Below are 10,562 nucleotides of genomic sequence, written 5' to 3' on the forward strand. Positions count from 1 at the left end.
GCTCCGGCGGGAAGATAACGGCACTCCATGCAGTCATGCCAGCCATATGACTTTGGAGGTGTCTATCGACAAAACCAGTTCTTCGGCTTAGAAATGAAGATGAGCACCAACCCCCAGAGTTAGACAGGACTGGACTTAATGCCAGGGGAAAAACCTTTACCTTTACTTAATGTAAGGACATCGCTGTTAACAAATTGATTTAAAATATGTACTTTTTAATTAGATACAGGCAAGGAAAAGTTCTGACGGGGGATGCACCTGTGGTACCTCAATTACGCTAAACACATTAAGGCAGGCTAATTTTTGAGTATACTTGCAGAAGATTTAGAAGGATAGTATTTAGAAAATGGTTAAGGTGCAGTGAACCCCACACTGAATGTAGTGATGGTAATATAAACATTCAGAGACCTGAGTCAGAATTTCTGATTACCTATGAAATGTGGATTCTCAAATTAGTGATGTTGATGTCCGTTCTGCAGTAAAAGCAAAAGATGTAAATATCCAAACTAGTAAAACTGCAAGAGTCCTGCTTTGTTCCTACAAAGAGAAATCCCTTTGGGCATAGCCTTGTGGCAGAAGAGGATCTTGTATGTGCACAAACCTGCAAGTTAGGATGAATTGCTTATTGTTAGAAGCTTGAAAAAAGAAACAGTTTTACTGCTGTCTTCCTATATCTCAGCTGTAGGCATAGCCACCTGGTTTTGACATTCAATTTAAAGGGATCATTTCCTTAAAGGCGAAGAATCAAAGGTGTTCCAGTTTAATTGCCTCCAGTTAAGATCTGTTTGACATCATGTATTGCACATCCAAGATTCTGTAGGGATTTTCAAGCTGTAAATCACTTAAACAAAGAGCTTCCTGTGGCATTTATGTCTGCGCTGAAGGCTTTCCTCGTGTGTGCAGATAATGCCAGTACAAGCAAATCCTGGTGATGCTGTATATCAAAGGAGGCTGCAAGTGTATTTTACTTAGGCAGGGCTTTTGTTTCTAACTTGTGCAGCAGAAGGGGTGTACTATGTCTATGTTTTAAATATGTTTATAAACTTTTTTTAAAAAAAAAGAATTTTAATTTTTGTATTAATGGTTCTTCAGTTGTATTTTGTTTTAAATTGATTATAAGCTACCCTAAATTCTGTGCTGGGAGAAAGACAGGGTATTTTTTAAAAGGTTCAATGTCTAGAAGTGCCTTCTTGCTGGCCACACAGACATCCTTTCTGAGATCAGCAGAGGAACCTATGATGACTGGAGCTAGGATGGACGGATGAGTGCAAAAGGACACATTTAGACAGCAGATTGGGTCGAATTGCACTTAATCCCACCTTCCAGAGTGCCCTGAAACTACAGGATATTCTGGAGTTTCTACCAAACTCTGGAGTGCCCAAAGCAGGGCAAAGTTGGTTTAAAGCAGGCTTGCAAAACACGTGGCCCTCACAAGGATTTGATGTAGCCCGCAGAGTCCAAGCCTAACCCACATGAAGAGTAGCAACCGAACCAACTATCCCCCATTCAAATATTTTACCTCTACATCAGTGGTTCTCAATCTGTGAGTCCCCAGATGTTTTGGATTTCAACTCCCAGAAATCTTAACAGCTGGTAAATTGACTGGGATTTCTAGGAGTTGGCCAAAATACCTGGCCAAAATACCTGGGGACCCACAGGTTGGGAACCACTGCTTTACATGTTTCCTTTCTCTATGCATTAATGTTATCTGTGACAAAGGGGATACCACCAATAGATCCAGCCAGGATGCTGGAAGTGCTGATCTAAGTAGGAAAAATGACCTGGGGACTCAGGTTGGCATTGTGGGGAGCAGGGATGAAATTTTAAGCGGCATTGGATCTTTGTTCAGGGAGATTGAATATTGGGCTCCAGGTTATGTTAAAATTTAACATTAAATTAGCTGTTTTAGAGGAAGAAGGAGGTGGCAAAGAAGAAGGGCCTCAGTTCTTGCCTCTGCCACTCATCCTTTCTCCGACTCTGTTGTCTCCTTTGCATCTGGTGGCAAAAACAGCCAACTGCACCGTTCACTTGTGAGAGAGAAACTTGGCTACATCGGTCTTCCTTTATCTTTGCCTCTGGGTAGCCTCTGTCATCTCCTCTTCCTCTGGTGGGAAAAACACCAACTCCCCGTTCATCTCTCTCTCACTTGTGAGGGAGAAACGTAGCTTCACAAAAGTTGTTGTGGGATCTTCATACCAAAGATGAGCAGCAGTTTCACATGCTAGTTGAGTGAGCTATACAATATTGGTAATCCTACTAAATTCAGACTGCTATAAACTTATCATGTAGCAAGGCATATGGCTTTTTATGAGACTGCCAAATAAGGGCGATTGCACTGAAAAATGGTAGAAAGTTACATGCCCTTAAACATTTCACAGATGAAAACTGGGCATATGTGGCCAAGAAAAATCAGTGTGTGCTCAAGATGGCAAAAATTGTTAATGAGGAAGCACACACACAGAGTGCTTTTGCTTGAACCTACTTGGAAGGATGGGATTCTGCCCTCTTCCCCTCCTCTCTTTCCTCTAAACTGAATGCAAACAACATTTTTATGTTGAATTCAATTTACAGCAACTGTAAAATGCCTAAGGCAAAGGAGGAGAGAGATGTGTGAGAGAGAAACTAGAACATTTAAAAAGTAACTGAAAAGGTGGGATGACAGAAAAGTAATAAGTATTGTCTCTGCCAAACTGGAACAGCTGGAGGGTATGAAATTACTGCAGAGCTTTGGCACAGGTTGAAACTGCTGCTTATTTTTAGGGTGCATTGACAAATCTGAGAAAATTCATGCAAAACAATTGCAAAACTTTGGCACAAGTCTAGAGCAAATCAGAAAATGGCAGCGTCTACACAACACAATAATTTGGACAAGTCCTGGAACTTGCTTGGCTTTAGAAATACGAGAAGTCAGTATATGTTTTGGATCTAGCATTTTAGAGCCAGTGGTGTGGTCAGCTGCTCCAGGTGGTCTGAGCATTTTTGCTTATTCAAAGTATAATGGTTTCTCATGAACCTTAGACAACAAAAGAAGATGAGGTCTGAACAAGTATAGCTATGCTTCAAGTCAGAGTGGGATCAACTTCTGCTTCTGCTTCTGCAGGATTCCATCACACTGTTTTGGTTCAAGTGCAACTGCAACCATGTTGGCTCTGACCCAGTGTTTCATGCTCACCCCTCTCTCGCACACTTATTTGGAAGGGGGAAGAGAAGTGGATCCCCCAGAGCCAGTTGCAGAGCCTTTCATTCTTTATCTGGAATTGGCATTGACTGTGAAGGCAAGCATACAAACTGGCTTACAACTAGTAACTGTAGTCTATTTTGCCAGAATACAGTAATCCCACCTCCAGTCTCTTGGGAGCAGAAGGGGGGAATTGAGCTGTTTGAAGATCCACTGCAAATAGTAAAACCAGAGAGTAGGCTTCATTAAATCCATGCAACTATCAATGGGCAACATATAAATCAAGGAACACATCCTAAAACGCATTTCTGCAAATGTATTGTTACACTGTAATACCCTTTGGTGATCTTGGGCAAGTTACATGGACTCAGCCTCAGAGGAAGTCAAAAGGCAAACACCCTCTGAACAAATGCCAAGAAAAATCTGCAATATACTTGAAGTTATACAACAACAAATGCCCTTGACGCATCACAATGAAAAGTACATATCAGGTTCTATTGTTATATCTCTTCCTGCACAATGGATTTCTATAAAGAAAATAAGTCCCAGGAATGGAGTTGGAATTGTATTCTTCTTTCTGTTTTCTGTCTGCTTTGAAATAGTCACAGAGATAGAGATGGTTTATCTTTCTGTTCTATTTTTTAAACATATTGATTTTGATGTTAAAATGTGGCTTAAAACATGGTTAAAATACTGTGTTAACAATGATGGAAAATGGTAAAATATCAAGAGTGACAGACCATGGGAGACTGTTAGTTTTCTCCCAGGGATTTGTCACTTTGGTCCTAGACTTGCCCTTTCGTCCCCAGAGCCCAGTGCTCCAATTGCAGTTATTTCTTTTTTAAACAATCCCAGTTTTGACAAACAATCTTCTTTTCAAAAATTGGCAAAAAGATTAATCAACACTTATATGGCAAAGGGGATTAAATGTAAGATTCTCCAGGATAATTAAAAAAAAGGAATAGCCTTGGACTACCTCATTTGAAATTATATTTTGCAGCTTGTTCAGTCTGCTTGGATTCTACAAATTGCAGAAGTATATAATAGAAAACGATAGACTTCTGCAACTTGAAGTCAATTTGGATAGTAAGTTTTTTTTTTGTGGTGTGACAAAATAAAAGCAAATAGAGATGTTAACAAACGTTTTGTAGGAAGAACTATATTAAGAATCCAGAATACATTTTAAACAAGCCTAGGTAATAAAATACCACTTTGGATTTCAACACAAAAAGCAGTTTATAAATCAGATAAGAAAACAAATGAACGGACAACATATAAAGATCTAACTGTGTCTGAAAACATAGACTCAAAGCGGAACAGGAATTATTGAAAGAAGGAGTGGAATTTAACTCGTGCAAACATTTAAAAAACTTTATGGAAGATATACAACTTTATGAAATATATTAAATAGATAAAATTATTTGAATTTGAAGAAAACAAAACTGAATTTGAAACTCATTTCTGTAAAGATGATGTTCACATAATTGGAAAAATGCATAAATTCTTACTCAAATTCTTAGAATTAGAGGAAGGACAAGTGAAAGAATGTATGATTCAATGGGCACAAAATATTGAAGAGATGGGAGAAAAATGAGGTCAAAAGAATTATATTTTACATGTTGACCTTTGACTCAAGTCAAACTGTTGGGAGATGTAGAAGGACACTGAGATCTATGTTGGAAATAAGAAATACATCCATGTACTTTCTACCATATGTGGTGGACATGTGTCAAAGTAAAAGAATATTTGGAGATAATACAAAATTTGATACAAGGGATATTTAAAATTAGAATACCATTAGATCCAGCTTTATTTTTATTGGGACCTCCAAACAAACAAAAATCATGAATTTCAAGGTATTACATTATATTATTATAGCAGCAAATTACTTTATGTGCAAAAATAGAAATATAAAGAACTATCTTCAAAAGAAAATTGGATTATAAAAGTTCAAGAACTGGTAGAATGGGAAATTAATCATTTTTAATAAAAGAGAAGTAAACTGGCAACATTTTAAAAGAACTGAACCATTTGTATCATTTAGAAAGAATAAAATGTAAAAATGTTTGTTGGTTTTGAAGATTGAGTAAAATATTGAGATAGCAAAGTAGAAAAGGTTGTTTAAGAAATTAGTGGGGTGACAATAATGTTTTCATCACATGTCTTTAAGACGGGAGATGGGAAGTTCATTTTAATTTTAATCTTTTTTTATTGTAAAATTAATCGGATTTTTGGGGGAGGGTGTTAGTTTCAATAGGTGTATAGGTGCTATAAAGGTGCATTTACATTGCAGCATTACTGCAGTTTAATACCACTTTAACTGCCATAACTAAATGCTATGGAATGCTGGGAGTTGTTGTTTTACAAGCACTTGAACCTTTTCTGCCAAATACTGCTGGTGTGTCTCTGAACTCTAACTCCCACGATACTATATCGTTCAGTCAAGGCAGTTCAATTAATGTCAAACTGCATTACAGTGTAGATGACCTTTAAGGCAAGCATTGAAAAATTGTATAATGGTACTCATATTGTTGAATTGAATAAACAAATGCCTTAGAAAATCCAGAATCTTTCGTTTCATTCCTGGAGCTCCTGGTGGCGCAATGGGCTAAAACCCTTGTGCTGGTCAGGTCAGTGGTTCGAATCCGGGGAGAGTGGGTTAAGCTCCCTCTGTCAGCTTTAGCTCCCTATGTAGGGACATGAGAGAAGCCTCCCACAAGGATGGTAAAAACATCAAAAATACGGTCGTCCCCTGGGCAACATCTTTGCAGACGGCCAATTTTCTCACACCGTGAGAGAATGCCGTGTCTCAAGTCGCTCCTGAGATGAAAAAAAAAATCCTAAACCTTGTAATTTTACTCACTTGCTCTGAGAGGATCCAGGCCTCCGGTCCTTGCAAAGAGCCATGATTCCAGTCCCAAGGGACCACAGGGACCACAATTCCAGTAATTGTTCCTCTCTTAAATATTCAAACTAGCTTTAACATTAAAGCAAAACTTTTAAAGACAAGATTAATTGCTTATACTCTTCTGGTTAGAGCCATTTCTTTAAGCTTCATTTTATTCCTATGGGACAGTTGAATTAATGGAGTATCATAGAAGCATAGAATCCTCGAGCTGGAAGAGACCACAAGGGCCATCTAGTCCAGCCCCCTGCCATGCGGGAAAAACACAATCAAAACATCCCTGACAGATGGCCATCCAGTCTCTGTTTAAAAACCTCAAGGGAATGAGCTTCCACCATACTCAGAGGCAGAGAGTCCCACTGTTGAACAGCTCTTATGGTCCTAGTGGTCAAGTGGAATCTAATTTCCTGTAATTTGAACACATTGCTCCAAGTCCTAGTTTCCAGAGCAATTGAAAACATGCCTGCTCCCTCTTCCTTATGACATCCTTTCAAATATTTATACACGACTATCATGTTTCCTGTCAACCTTCTCTTCTGCAGGTTAAACATGCCCAGCTCTTTAAGAAGCTCCTTATAGGGATTCATGGTCTCCAGACCTTTGTTCATTTTAGTCGCCCTCCTCTGGACGCCTTCCAGCTTCTCATTATCTCTCTTGGATTGTGGTAAACAGAATTGGAGACAGTACACCAGTGAGGTCTGACCAAGGCAGAATAGAGGGGCACCATGATTTCCCTTGATATAGTGTCTACACCAGGGGTCCTCAAACTTTTCGAACAGAGGGCCAGGTCACAGTCCCTCAAACTGTTGGAGGACTGAATTATAATTTGAAAAAAAATGAATGAATTCCTATGCACACTGCACTTATCTTATTTGTAGTGGGGAAAAAAACTTAAAACAATACAATAATTAAAATGAAGAACAATTTTAACAAATATAAACTTATTAGTATTTTAATGGGAAGTGTGGGCCTGCTTTTGGCTTATGAGCTAGGATTGTTTTTGTTTCAGACTTAGGTTGGCCCTGAGCGAGGGCCGGGTAAATGACCTTGGAGGGCCGTATCTGGCCCCGGGGCCTTAGTTTGAGGACCCCTGGTCTACACTATGCTCCTTTTGCTGTAGCCCAAAATCCCATTGGCTTTTAAAGATGCTTTATCACTTTGTTGGCTCATGTTCAACTTCTTGTCTACTAAGACTTCTTCACATGAACTGTGGTCGAGCCAGTCATCACTCATCATGTATCTGTGCATTTCATTTTTTCTGCCTAAGTGCAGTATCTTACATTTCTCCCTGTTGAAATTCATTTTGTTAGTTTTGGCACAGCTCTCTAATCTGTTAAAGTCATTTTGAAATCTGATCCTGTCTTCTGGAGTATTAGCCATTCCTTCCAATTTGGTGTCATCTGCAAACTTCGTAAGCATGCCCTCTGAGCCTTCATCCAAGACACTGATAAAGATATTGAACAGCACTGGGCCAAGGACCAAACCCTGCAGTACTTCACTAGTCACTTCTTTTCAGAAAGAAGAGGAATCATCGATGAGCACTCTTTAGGTTCGGTTGCTTAAACAGTTACAAATCCACCTAACAGTAGTATTATCTAGCCCAACATTTTACTAATTTGTTTGCCAGAAGGTCATAGGGGAACTTGTCAAAGGACTTACTGAAATCAAGATATGCTACATCCATAGCATTCCCTGCATCTGCCAAGCTTGTAATTCTATCATAAAAACAGCTAAGTCTGGCATGACTTGTTTTTGAGAAATGCATGCTGACTTTTAGCAATCACAGCACTACAAGCCTGACATCGCTTTAACTGCCTTGGCTTAGTGCAATGGCATTGTGGGAGTTGTAGCTTGATGAGGCACCAAAACCTTTGGCAAAGAAGACTAAAGACCTGGAAAAACTCTAGCTCTCATGATACCATAACATTGAGCCTTGGTAGTTAATTAAAGTGGTGTCAAATGACACTAATTCTATAGCATTAGTCAATACAGTGTTCGCTCGCTACTTTGCAGTTTGCTTTTAGTGGATTTGCTGTTTCGCAGGTTTTTGAAAATATTAATAAAAATATAAAATATATCCATCCAGTGGAGGCCAGGGACCTCGGAAGTGCAGCAGCCTGAGGCACGGCGAGGAAGGCCTGTCTTCCTGGCCTCCACAGACCCCGGAAGTGCGGCGGCCTGAGGTGCGGCAGGGAAGGCCTACCTCCCTGGCCTGTGTGGCTCTGCTGGGGTCTGCGGAGGCCAGAAAGGCAGGCAGGAGCCCTTGGGATGGGCCAAGAGGTGGGTAAGGAAGTGTGGGTAAGAAAATAATATATGATATATATAAAATAATGTATAAATATTAAAATTAATATGGCATCCCCACTTTGCGGACTTTCACTTATCACAGGTGGTCCTGGAACTGAACCCCTGTGATAACTGAGGGAACACTGTAGTTATATTAAGCTCCCACCAGTTCTTACTGACCAACATCTCTTTAGGGGCCAGCTTCTAATGCATATGTGTCAAACTCAAGGCCCATGAGCTGAATCCAGCCTATGATATTTTATGTGGCCCTCCAGATGCTGGACTACAACCCCTATGACATCATGATTAGAGCTGATAGGAGTTGTGATCTGGAAGGCTGCAGCTTGTTCTGTTGAGTCGGGAGAGCAGGGTTTGAATTTACGACGTTATCACATTAAGACAAGAAAACATGGGTGACTGTTCTTTTAGGACAGAGAATCACCCCTCTTATATTGTCAGCAGTCATGTTTCACGTTCTGCCTCCCCATCACACTCAGACCCACATGTGAAAACTTAAGAGCTGGCAATACGTTCATCTTAAATTAATCAAAAGGTTAGTATTACTTTTTTTAAACAACAATATCCAGAAACCAAGAGATCCCTTGCCTGCCCAAAGCCCTTTACATTAAAGAGGCTGAAACCACTTTTTTCCATGGGATCCTATTGTTCTGCATTGAACCCTATAGGATACAAGAGACTGCTGAGGGTTGGGCAATGGAACAGAATGGGGAAACGTTGATGGTTGCCATCCCACCTGTTTTTCAGTTGGAACCATGAGAATAAAGTGCGATAAGAGGTAGGAGCTTTGAACATGATTACTGATCCGTGTTCAGAGTTTTCTCCTTTCAGGACATTTCTGCCTCTTTTTAACCTTGGACCATGTGATGAGCTCTGTGCCTCTCCATGCTTGAAAAGAGGCGGAAGTGTCCTACAAGGGGGAAATTTTTCACTTTGATGAGGTCTGATTGCCAGAGTTCCTTTCTTTCAGGATACTTCTGCCTCTTTTCAACCATGGAGGGCTGTGCATTATGGCCGGAAGTAGTTTAACTTGTGCGATGAGCTCAAGTTGGAATGTCCTACAACTGGGAAATTTCTCAATGTGATAAGGTACTTAGATACAAGGCTTTGGATGTAATATCTGACTTTAAAATGCCCTTTAATACTTCCCCAATCTCAGAGCCACAAGTGGGGTTGCAATCCCCATCATCCTCAGTCCACATGACGGATCATCAAAAGTGACTGGAGTTGTCATTCAGTAACATCTGGGGACCCAAACTGGGTAAAAACCAAAGAACATTGGCCACTATGTACAACAATTACACTATATAACAAATTTTGAAAATTTCTCTGTTTCTGGTTTGAAAATGTTATTTCCTGTTTAATTGTATGGTCCTTACTTGGAAAGTAGTTGTTATACTCCGGAAATTGCAGATTTGTGGTTGCCACAAACTACGCTGAATTGGTTGTGACTCTATCAGATAGTTATCAAAAAATGATAGCAAAATGTCCTGCAGGATGTCCCACAAAAACAATGTTTTTGCAGTTGAATAAACCTTTTTTCAATGTTTTAAAGATAGAACCAATTAGAAAATGACATTTATAACCAAGGAACAAAAACTGTGTTACATAGTGTAATCAGTCAGCATTTGCAAGGCTTGCCAAAAAGATTGATTTCTCTTTTTATGGAGTACAGATGAAGCATTTTCTGTCAATGCTGCACACTGATGCTAACTGATTTGTGTAAATGGGTGGCATTTAGAAATCTTTTGCTGGTGCCAATTTTTCATGATCCCAACACTGAATTAATGGACCCCACAATGTAAGAGACAGCAATCCATGGCCAAGCAAGAATTAAAATTGGCCCTCTAGATTTGTAGTCTCGGGTCCCTTCCACACTTGGATATATGGCAGTGTAGACTCAGATATTCCAGTTCAAAGCAGATATTGGTTTAATGGTTTAATGTTTAATGCATTTATAATGTGTTATGTTTATGTTTTGATGTGTCATCGGATTGTGCCAAGCTGTAAGCCACCCCGAGTCCCCCTCGGTGGTGAGATAGGGTGTGGTTGAAAGATGGTAAGTAAGCAAATAAATAAATAAATAGATAAAGTGGGTTATTATGCCTTGATATTCGGGGTTATATGGCTGTGTGGAAACGTGGGATTTTATTCAGCTGTGTGGAAGGGACCTGA

This window comes from Anolis sagrei, chromosome 3 (assembly GCF_037176765.1).
Source record: "Anolis sagrei isolate rAnoSag1 chromosome 3, rAnoSag1.mat, whole genome shotgun sequence".
In the NCBI taxonomy this organism is placed as follows: domain Eukaryota; kingdom Metazoa; phylum Chordata; class Lepidosauria; order Squamata; family Dactyloidae; genus Anolis; species Anolis sagrei.